This window comes from Notolepis coatsorum (genome assembly GCF_963971535.1).
Source record: "Notolepis coatsorum genome assembly, contig: SCAFFOLD_262, whole genome shotgun sequence".
Taxonomy (NCBI): Eukaryota; Metazoa; Chordata; class Actinopteri; order Aulopiformes; family Paralepididae; genus Notolepis; species Notolepis coatsorum.
In genome coordinates, this window is record NW_028169772.1 from 77027 (window position 1) to 88859 (window position 11833).

Genomic DNA, 11833 nt, shown 5'->3' on the forward strand with positions numbered 1-11833 from the left:
TGATCTTGTGGAATTTAAAACGGCACAATTAATGTATAAAGCAAAAAGTCATGCACTTCCAAGAAACATTCAAGAATTGTTCTTTGATAGGGAGGGGGGTTATAATCTGAGGGGAGAACACAATTTAAAGGTGCTAAACGTACGCACTACCATGAGAAAACACTGCATCTCAATATGTGGAGTGAAACTTTGGAACAGTCTAAATGTGGTGTTAAAGCAATGTCCAAACATGAGACAATTCAAACTGATGTATAAGGAAATTATGTTCACAAGGTACAGGGATGAGGAAGGGACTTGATATTCACGGGTGTTTACATTTTTATTTTGTTTTCTATTTTATTTTATTTTATACATATATAGTTTTTGTTTTTTGTTTTGCATATATATATATATTTTTTTTTTCTCTTTTCTTTTTTATGTTTAAAATAGTACACTCATTTGAGTAGTGGAAAAGGGGTAGGATTAAATAAGTGTATACTTCTTCCTACTCCTTTTCGAACATGCAGATTGAGTTGTTTTTCTTTTTTGTTATTGTTTGTTGTATTCATTGCATGTTCGAAATAAAGACTTCAAATCAAATCAAATCAAATGTATGTGGAAATTTTGCTTAAGTCAGCGTGTTTTTTTATTTCCATTTTTGAGTATTAAAATGTCTATTGTTTTTGTCTTTATCGTTTAGGTCTGTTGAATAGTACTGTAGATGTCATTGTGTATGTTGTGATATATGTCTATAAATGTTTAATAAAAATGTAAGTTAAAAAAAAAGAAATTCTGAGCATTTTAGTCTTAGTCAGTTTTTGTCTCAATTTTGTCTTTTTTGTTTTAGTCTAGATTTTGTCGACGAAAACGGATGACATTTTTGTCTTTTTAGTTAATGTAAATTTTTCTTTTATATTATATTAATTATAAAACTTTTTTTACTTTTCTTTTTTACAGCTACTGTTTTTTTTTTTTTTTTTATCTTTTCCCCCCTCCTTTTTCTTCCGATTTTCTCCCATCCCAATGTTAGTCGTTATGCCAATTCCCAATCCCCTTCCTGGTCGCTGCGCACTTACCCCCCACAGTCGGTCTGGGAGAGTGGAGGCTATCACGTGCTTCCTCCGACACACGTCTAGCCAATCAACCGCTTCTTTTCACCTGGCAGCGCGGACTCTCACTGAGAGGGCGTAGCGCGTGGAAGGATCACACTATCCCACTTAGATCCTATCCGCGCTTAGCAGGCGCCCCGACCGAACTGTAGGAGTCGCTGTTTACAACGACCCGGACCCACCCCGCCAGCTTCTCCCACCCTCTAATACTGCCAATTGTATTAGTGTGAACGGCCAGCCAAGCTGGTGACAACCCCGGAGCTGTGAGCTGGATTCGAACAGGCGAATGTTGCACTTGCTTCCAGAAGGCTCCGTTTAGGTTAGCTAGTAGCAGAGGCTCTGTTGTGATTTTTAATGCACAATAAATATTCAACATTCTCTTTTGAGACTCCGCCTCAGACCCTTATCATTTGGCACTAAAAGCTAAACATTGTCACCGGTATGGCTGTCTGCAACATGTCATTAATTGTGTGTGAGAGGTCGATCAGTTAGCCACATTAGCGTGAGCTAGGTTAGCCACTAGTTAACACGAGCTAGATGGAAATACAAACAATGTAACATTACTGGTGAAAAAGTGATTTACCTTGGAATACTCCTTTGCCAACTTGCTGTACTTTGCTTGCAGGTCTGCAGCTGGATTATGAATAGTCCCAACTTTAGCCAAGGTAACGTTCAGCTAAAACTAGCTTTTCAAATAGCTCTTCAGCTAATGCTAATAACAGAGCTCCCTGTCACACTGCTCCGTCGGGACGATGGCATTAAGAAAAGTTATAATTATTTTGTCTTGTCTTGTTTTAGTCAACAATATCAACATACATGAAGAGAAATTTCGTCCTGGTTTTTGTAAATTACATTTTTGTGTCCTCAGTTGTGGTCAACGATATTTAATAAACTATTTAGTCTCGTTAGCGTCACATGGTATTCAATAACGTGACGTCACGTCTCGTTGTCGTCATGAAAAAAACCTTCGTTGACGAACATCTTTCGTCATCAAAATTAACACTGCGCTGAGGGGGAGGTCTGGGGGAGGTCTGGGGGGGGTTTGGTTGGGGCCATGGGGGAGGTCTGGGGGAGGTCTGGGGGGGTTTTGGTTGGGGCCATGGGGCGGGGTTTGGGTGGGGCCGTGGGGGAGGTCTGGGGGAGGTCTGGCGGGGGTTTGGGGGGGTTTTGGTTGGGGCCGTGGGGTGGGGTTTGGTTGGGGCCATGGGGGAGGTCTGGGGGGGGGGTTGGGGGGGTTTGGTTGGGGCCGTGGGTGCCAGCGGCTGCTGGATCCCGGGGGTTCACATGCTTGTGCACACAGGGATGTTTCATGTTTGGTCTGTATTTGGTGAATGGTCCGGGTGTATTCGGGCTGTTTGTGTTTTTCTTTGGTCATGATCAGGGGGGCGTCTTGGATGGGGATGTGTGGGGTGTTTGGTAGAGATACCCCGATCACGTTTTTTGCCACCGATACCGATCACTGATCGTCTATGAGTCATATCAGCCGATACACTGCCGATACCGATCGTTTTTGGTTTTCTTATAGCAGCTGGCAGTATTATACTGTAGGTCTAACACAGGCATTCTCAAAGTCCTGTCTAAATTATCTAATCTAATCTTAGAAATTAAGTAAAGTGAATAGTACTGGGTGTTGAGCATAACAGTATCTAAGTAAATTTACTTGACCATTATAGTCAAAGTATTTTCCTATGAACTGAAACGTATAAGATGTTCTCAGTGTTCAGTTAGCTATGAAGCACAATAGCTAATTAGCCAACAGCTGCAAAAACTAATGATGTTATAAGACATTGATATCAGGAGCTATCTGAATAGTTGACTGGGTAATTTTGTTTAAACAGTAACGTTAGCTAGTATCACTCGAGGTGCACTCGACTCTTTCCGGAGCATTTGTTGACATGGGTCTGTGAGGGGGAGGAGGGAAGGGGCAAGGCGTGCAGCAGCAGCAGCAGTGAGGGGGAGGAGGGAAGGGGCAAGGCGTGCAGCAGCAGCAGCTGTGAGGGGGAGGAGGGAAGGGGCAAGGCGTGCAGCAGCAGCAGCTGTGAGGTCTGTGAGGGGGAGGAGGGAAGGGGCAAGGCGTGCAGCAGCAGCAGCAGTGAGGGGGAGGAGGGAAGGGGCAAGGCGTGCAGCAGCAGCAGCTGTGAGGGGGAGGAGGGAAGGGGCAAGGCGTGCAGCAGCAGCAGCTGTGAGGGGGAGGAGGGAAGGGGCAAGGCGTGCAGCAGCAGCAGCTGTGAGGGGGAGGAGGGGAGGGGCAAGGCGTGCAGCAGCAGCAGCTGTGAGGGGGAGGAGGGGAGGGGCAAGGCGTGCAGCAGCAGCAGCTGTGAGGGGGAGGAGGGGAGGGGCAAGGCGTGCAGCAGCAGCAGCTGTGAGGGGGAGGAGGGGAGGGGCAAGGCGTGCAGCAGCAGCAGCTGTGAGGTCTGTGGGGGGGAGGAGGGGAGGGGCAAGGCGTGCAGCAGCAGCAGCTGTGAGGGGGAGGAGGGGAGGGGCAAGGTGTGCAGCAGCAGCAGCAGTGAGCAAGAGAGACAGCGAGTGAGAACTCCGCTGAGAATTGGATCATGTTTTTTCGCGCGTGTCATCGATCGGTTTTCACAATCGGTGAAAATAAAGCATTATCGGAATTCACCGATCTCATAAGTATACTGAATATCGGCTGATACCGATCGCTGGCCGATCGATCGGGGCATCCCTAGTGTTTGGGCGACTGGCTGTTCCAGGGGGGTTCACATGCCTTTGAGCAACTCTGTACTTATTGTACTTATTTTATGCCTTAGGTTATTATTTATTCTTAGGTCTGCACTTTCTACATTGCACTACTTTTATTGGCTTTTATACCTATTATTTTCTCTGCACTTTATGCATTGCTTTTATTCTGTCAACTGTATGCAAATGTTATGCCTATGTTCATTGTATGCTATTTGCTGTGAAGCACTTTGAGCTGCAATCCATGTATGAAAGGTGCTATATAAAACAATTTATAAAGTTATGTAACAGGATCACATGGGCAGATTTCCAGACACTAGGAAATCTTCCTGTTGAGATAGAAAGATAAAAAAATATGTGTCAATTGCTCTGTAATTGAAGGAGCAGCCAGTTCTACCAGATCTCCTCTCTGGTAAACAAGAATACCCTGAAGACTCTAGCAGGAGCACTCATTCAAGGGTACTACGACTATGCTTGCACCTCATGGTACCAAAGCACCTCAAAGGCACTAAACACCAAATTACAAACATCTCAAAACAAGCTAGTCAGACTACTGCTTGACCTGACTCCTAGAACCCACCTCACCCCTGCCCACTTTGACAACCTAGGATGGCTTAGAGTAGACGACAGAGTACAGCAACTTGCAATGGGCCTGGTCTACAAGATACACTACGCGACCAAGGTACCCATGTACATGTCAAAATACTTCCCAAAGATCAGTGAATACCACGATCACAACACCAGAGGGAGCTCCACAAATCATGTTAAACCCAGATTCGGCTCAAACAAGGGACTAAACACGTTTCGCAATTATGCCACATCAATGTGGAACGCCCTACCCAAAGCTGTAAAGGAATGTGAATCACTACCCACTTTCAAAAACACTCTAAAAAACACCTACGTGAGACTGCAATTCGAAACTGGCCCCTACAAATGTCCTAACCCAGTTGTACAATAAATGACCAAGTATGGCTTTGTCAGTATTCCAATGTACAGTGTAAAATGTGTGTGTCCCCCCTACCCAACCCCCCCCCCCCACCTCCAATGTACAGCCCCCACCCCACCCACCCAACCTCCTCCAATGTACAGTTTCTACGTCAAATGTATATACACTCTTTTTCTGGACACTTTTGTATCACAAACAGTACTGTATTTGCAAATCTGATATGTCATAAATGTATAGATGTAGCAGTACTGTCTATCTGTATGTCATGTATGTCATATATGTTATGATGAATTGAAAATGGGGGACCCTGATGTAAACAAGATGAAAGTCTTTCTCTGGTCTGCATCCCCTTAACAATTGTGTGTATTGAGCTGTACTGTACTGTACCCATTCTGCAATCTGTTAATACACTTTTCAATCAATCAATCAATCTAGAAAAAAAACATTTCAAATGATCCTCACCAGTAGAGGGGATCTATGGATTGGAGAGTGTCTAATACTTCATCGTATGAAAAGAGACTAAAGGAGAATTGAGGGGTGTGATCCACGGAACTCACACATCAGTGTTTATATCAACATTAAGATCAACAGGAAGAAGTCTGATATATTCTCTACAGGTTCCCAGCAACTACAAAGTGTTTATTTGCAATTAAATGCAAGACAAATTTAGTTTTGGCTGGAAATAACATAATCGCCAACACTAAGATGAGTGGGTAGTGAATTAGAGGTCTTGTTTTTTTTATCAACTTTTTTCTCCTCCTTTCTCTGTATTTTTCTCCCATCCCAATTTAGTCGTTATGCCAATTCCCCCCTCCCCTTCCTGGTCATTGCGCGCATTTGCCCCCCACTTGCCGGTCTAGGGAGGGTTGATAGATACTATCACATGTCCCCTCCGATACATGTGGAGTCAGCCAGCAGCTTCTGTGGTAAAATCCCAACATAGATCATCAAAGATCTAATCAAACTGTTGTGTAAAAGTCTTAAAGAAACAGTTAAAGTGGAACAACAATCAAACTAAGGTATTATATTTAGGGATAACAGCTGCCTGAATAAGTCAACACAAGAATCATCCCAACAGATTGTGTCCCGGGCCACTTAAAATAGCCGGCTGTAAAAGCTAAAATCTGAGTAGTAACTTATGTGTGTTTACTGAGGTAGAATGTTTATAACAATAGAACCATCTGGTTCCTAGGGTGGGACAGGAAGGATTTCAGATAAGTCCTAGCAAACACAATGAGGTGATGAGGTTAAAAGGGTCAAAGCGCCCATGAAGTGTTATCAGCTGTTTTACGGCCTGGGGGACACAAGGACATGCACCTAAACTGTTTGAACAAGTCAATCTTCTTCCCCTTTCGTGAGTGATTGCATCAATGTGAGACTATTAGGCTGGAGTCTCCTGTGACACACACACATTCACACATTCACATACACACACACACACACACACACACACACACACACACACACAGACACACATAGACTCACACACACACACATTCACATACACACACACACACAGACACACACACACACACACACACACACACACATACACACACATACACACATTCACACAATCAGAGGACACACACACACACACACACAAAATATAATTAAAAGTGTTTTACATTGTGGTAATAATTATGAAGTCATACTAAAACTGTATTAGTGTAATTTGTACAAGTAATGTGTTTAAGTATGATTATCTGTGGTTATGTAATCAATATATCTTGAGGTTCATCAAAGTATTCAAGTAATGTGTTTAAGTAAAAATACAGGGAAAATATTCTCTGGGTTAATGTGAAGGGGGTTTGGCCTATAAGCCAAACCCCTATTTTCAAATGCAAGCTAAGCCGGCCTGGCATTGGAGGAAAGAATGTGATGATGTCATCAATCCGAGACACTGGGCCTTGGGGATATAATGGGGTGTGATGGGGGGAAGAAGAACTCTGAACAACCCAACCGACACGACAAGACCTCTCTACCATCTCATCCACAAGGCAGCAGGCGGCCAAACAAAGGAACCTTTTTGGAGGGAAAAACCAACTCTTTGTTATCAGCACAGAACAAAGACTTTCAACAACTAATCAACTATCATTCTCTTTAGTCTAGTTGTATCACTTACGGCACAGTGTTTTTGATCACAACTATAGCATTCTTATTGTAATTTGTATACACTCTTAAACTTTGATTAAACAACTGTTATATAACCTTTTTCCTCCTAATTCCGTCTGCCTGCACCGCTCAGTTTGAACAGAAATAATTCCCAGAGCTTAAGAGATATAGACACAACGCAGAGAGTACTAACCAACCCGGTTCTGAGCAGAGCAGAACAGGACAGCTTGGGAATCCACTTCATTTTGGTGCCGGACTTTAGAATCAGAGCTCTCGTTTTGATATCACAACAAAGAAAAATTATTTTTTTCTCTTTCTTCACGCCGGTCAACGAGGAAAACAACTGATCGATCGATCGTCTTCAAGTGACTGGGAGGTTGCTAAGAGGTGAGTGTGATGATGTATTTGGGTGCTCTATTCGAACCATGGAGGGGGTTGCTAAGAATTTAACCTCATGTAAGCATGAAGTAGAAAAGGAGGTCGACACCGCCGGACTGGTTCGCGAGATAGGTTATGGGCGTCGTATCGCGACAGGCTAAGGTTCTCCAGGCCAGGGGACCACAATAGCCCTGTGTGCGGGCGATAGGTGCGCTGCCCAAGAGATTACCGGATCCCTAGTAGGTGATGCTTGGGTTAGGGGGCGCGGTTATTAAGGAATGAATTGTATGTTCTGGCTGGTAAGCGCTGCTCTGTAAATGGGGTGCGTTGTATGTTCTAAAGTAGAGTTTAAGCATGGGGAATATGGGAAGAGAAAACGGAGCGCTGTTACCATTCAGAACATACAATTTGAGCGGGTGAGTATAGTGGGACCTTCGGAACCAGGGGGTGGCGAGTCGGAGTTACAAGTCTATACGTGGCTATTTGATAAAAGCGGGGTCTGGATTCGTGCTCAGGGTTAAACCATGGTACGTGTAGGGCAGACCAAAGGGTCTAGTTTAACTTTGTGCACAGCAGGCGTGTTAATTAGACTGCGTTAGGCTGTAACAAAAAATAGTACTTAATGAAAAGTCGATTAAAAAGCTATAGGAAGCGATATGGTAAGCTTAAACATGCAGTATGGAAGTGTGTGCAATTTCGTTTAGTCTAGTGTTTACTAGTCGCGCTGCTGTGCGGCGTTCGAGAGACGGTAATGTGCGTAAATGCTGATTTTGTATTTTTTATTTGTGTTAGGAAGCGTGTATGAATGTATGGTTGGCGAATGGCTATGGTTAGTTGGCGAATGGCTATGGTTAGGAGTGATTGGGGGTACGTGTGAGAGTATAGTTGTATTATTATGTAATTTAAGTCACCGGTTGGCCGTGGGGAAATGTAATGGTAACGCCGGTTTTCCGGGGCCCGTGGAACGCAGCAGCAGTTAGCTGTTGTATTAGCCTCTGAGGCGCCGGAGGATACGGCAGGACAAATAGGCATAGGGTCAAATGTATAAGGTCGATCGATAGTGTCTTGAGATTACGGGGATGTGTAAGGCACTTAAAAGTTTTCATATTCGTGGCGGATAAAATAGATGTATAATGTTTTAGGGAAATGGGATTATATGTTGCGGGGACCCGACCCGGAAGTCGTTCTAAGCTCGCCGGTGATGACGACAGAGGGGTCAAACTAGTGTTTTGCTGTTATGTTTTTATATTTCTATTTAGATCACTACACTGGCGTTTTGAGGGAAATAGGATTCTGTTGTGGGGAATGTGGTGTTATATTAACATTGCAAGGAGACGGCCCGCGCGGCGGGACGGGTCGATGGGTCGTTGGGAAGCGTTTTTATGGGATCATGGGTGAAGCTAAGCTAATGCTACCTAGCCGCGCTAACGGCTAAGATGGTCGCCGGTTGTGACGTCGTAAGGGTGCGCGGTCTGACGGCCCGCGACGTGGCTAACGAAGCTAAGCTAACTGTGCTGACGTCATGGCATGACGGGGCTCTCGGGATGTCTCGCGAGGGGGCGTCCATCTTAGCAGGGGCGCCGGCGTCCATCTTGGGAGGGCACCAAGCGTCCATTGTTAAGGGGAGGGTGGAGTTTATTTAGGAATACGATAGGGGGCGGAAGAGGACAGGATGGATATTTTTGGATTCTGCTCACAGAACGTTTTCATTAGGGGGTTAGTGTGCTGGTAAAGTGAGGTTGGATTGTTGTGTTTTAATCTGGTGGTGGATTGTGGGGCCTTGGCCCCCCCTCCCCCTCGTACACTCTCTCTCACCCTCCCGCCCCCCCTCCCTCTCTCTCTTTCTTTCTCTCTCTCCCCCCCCCCCCCCCCTCTCCTTTTTTCCTTCTTTTCCCCCTCTCTCACTCGCTTTCCTTCTCTCGCCCTTCCCCCTATCCCTCTCTCTCTTTCCTTCTCTCGCCCTCTCCCTCTCTTTCTTTCCTTCTCTCTCTCCTCCCTCCCTCCTCCCTCCCTCTCCCTTTCTCCCTCTCACCTTCCCCCCCTCTCTCCCTCTCCCTTTCACCTCCCCCCTCTCTCCCTCTCGCCTCCCCTCCCTCTCTCTCTCTTTCTCTTTCTCTTTCACCCCCCCTCTCTTTCTTTCCCTCTCACCTCTCCTCCCTCCCTCTCCCTTTTCGCCTCTCTCCCTCTCCCTCTCACCTCCCCTCCTTCTCTCTCTCTTTCTCTTTCACCCCCCCCCTCTCTTTCTTTCCTTCTCTCGCCCTCCTCCCTCCCTCTCTCTTTCACCTCCCCCCTCTCTCCCTCTCCCTCTCACCTCCCCCCCTCTTTCCCTCTCCCTCCCTCTCTCTCTCTCTCTCTTACCCCCCCCCCCCTCTCACTCACTCCCCTCATTCCCACACCGCCTCTCTTCTAGATATTTCCCCCCCCCCTCGGCCCCCCCGAAACGCTCTCTCTTTCTCTCCTAGTTTGGGCCTGTATATACATTTTTTTATGGGTTTCAAACGCGGTGTAGTGCTAGGTATATTGTTTATTGCTGTTTACTGTAGGGTTCAAAGGCGGTAGGTTGAGTTTGGGACTTATTATGCGTATGTTGTTGTTCCATATTCAGTTTTATTGTTGTTTTTAGGGAATTTCTAGTGCTGGCAGGGGTATTGGCTGGCGTTGGCGCTACGCTTTGTTCGACAAGGCGCTCGTACTTCTTTCCTTGCATTTGGACAAGCTCCGGCTGGTAAGGCGGGGGCTCCGTGTCAGTTCATGTTGGTGGGCCGTAAGTCGGAGCATGATTACTCTGCTCGGCTGCGCCTGCGATGGGGGTGTGGGTAGACAGTTCGTCGTGGCTCACTGTCTGCCACCGCGCATTAACGGGGGTGCGCTATGCGTGCACTCGTCAAAGGCTCGCTGCCACACTACGCGCGTCGGATTATATTGTGTGTGGGTATTTGGGTGACTGGTTACGGTGGTTGAGTGGTGTCAGGGGTGCTGTATGTGTGTGGCGGTGGTTGTGAGTGGGATGATCTTTGAATATCCTTGAGTAGGGGGCCCGGGGTTTCGCGTTCCAGGTTGCAAACTGGGGGTGATGCCGTGGGCCACAGGACGAGTTGACCAGTGGGATGTCATTGGTCGGCAGGATTTTCAATGTGGGGATGGTGTCGGCGGCCTGTGGTTATGAACGGGTTGTGTGACACTGTTCTAAATGCACGGGGACTTCAGTGACATAAGGCACTGAAAATTGATTTCTGTTCTCGTGAGAAGCGCGTTTTAACACCTAAGGGGTTAGGTGTTACGGGGGAAATATAGTAACTGTGTGAGAGATTATGAATGGAAAATATGTATGTTACTGAGATGTATAATGTAATATGAGCGGAATACATTGTTAGGCTTTCACGGACAGAAATAAATATAGTTACACATACACATAGTCATTTGCAAAGAACAATTAGAGTAAAAGTGAGATTATTCACCTAAAATTACCATGTCCAATACAGATGTTTAGAAATGATAGGCTGTAAATAACAAATTTCTGATTGACCAACAGAAGGAAACGGCTGATGCAAAATAAGTTCCCCGGAGTTGTGTTAAGGAGGATCATGACAACAGGATTGAGAGTCTGGTTTTCCGATGGAGACAACTGGGAAAAAGATTAAGGCTGTGTCATTGATAAATCAAAAACGAAGATTGCACAAATGCTCTCAAGTGATCTTAGTATAGGAGATGCCCGACATTCCATGCTTAAAGACAAATGATGGATTGTGAATGGGAAATGTCACTGATAATTAAGTGTATTTTTTGCTTCTCTCTTCACAGCTGCTCCAGGACGGATGGCCAGCGCTGACAATTCCGAACCCCAACAGGGAAATCGAAGAGACTGTTGACAGTCAGGGGGTATAGTATCACAAGAGCGAGTTATCAATTCCTGTTTACACCAATATAGAAGTGTGAGTGAAATTAACTCAAGTTTGGTAAAAATAGTTTGAATACAGAGAAACTTGCTTTCCAAACGGTGACGTTACGAGTGTTTGAAGAAAGGTGAGAATGGAAAATACACAGATAGGAGCAACCGGAGGGTTAGATGCACTGACCATAGAAAGGGTAGACAATCTGTCTATTTCAACGACTGGAGATGTCACAATAAAAGTGATGAAAAGATGGCCAAAGATATTCAGGCCATTACAGAACCTTGTAGTTAAAGGAGGCCGGTATAGAATGCGTACCCAAATCAAGATAATGCCGATAACCTCTGCAGACATTACATTGACCGAATTGGACGTTAACTTGATTGACTGGAATGTGATCGACTCCCCTCTAGTGTCCAGTGTGACGGAGGGACTGGAAATAATGTCTTTTACTCCGCCACAGGGAGTCGTTGCAGCAAGCGACCCAGAGACAACTGTGTTACCCGAGTCGATCCACGCTGAAGTGTCCGTTGCAGATGACTGCCAGTTAAAGACGTGCCTCCCTCTCGATCAACAGCTAGCCGAGGCTAGACAGGTAGTGGACTATCTCCAAGGCCTAATCCAGTCCACACAGCCCGGAGGGGAGACAGGTTCCAATGGGGAACCAGATGGCCAGAGACGGGCCCAGTTGGGGCCACAAGGGGGTCCTGTGCCGGAAC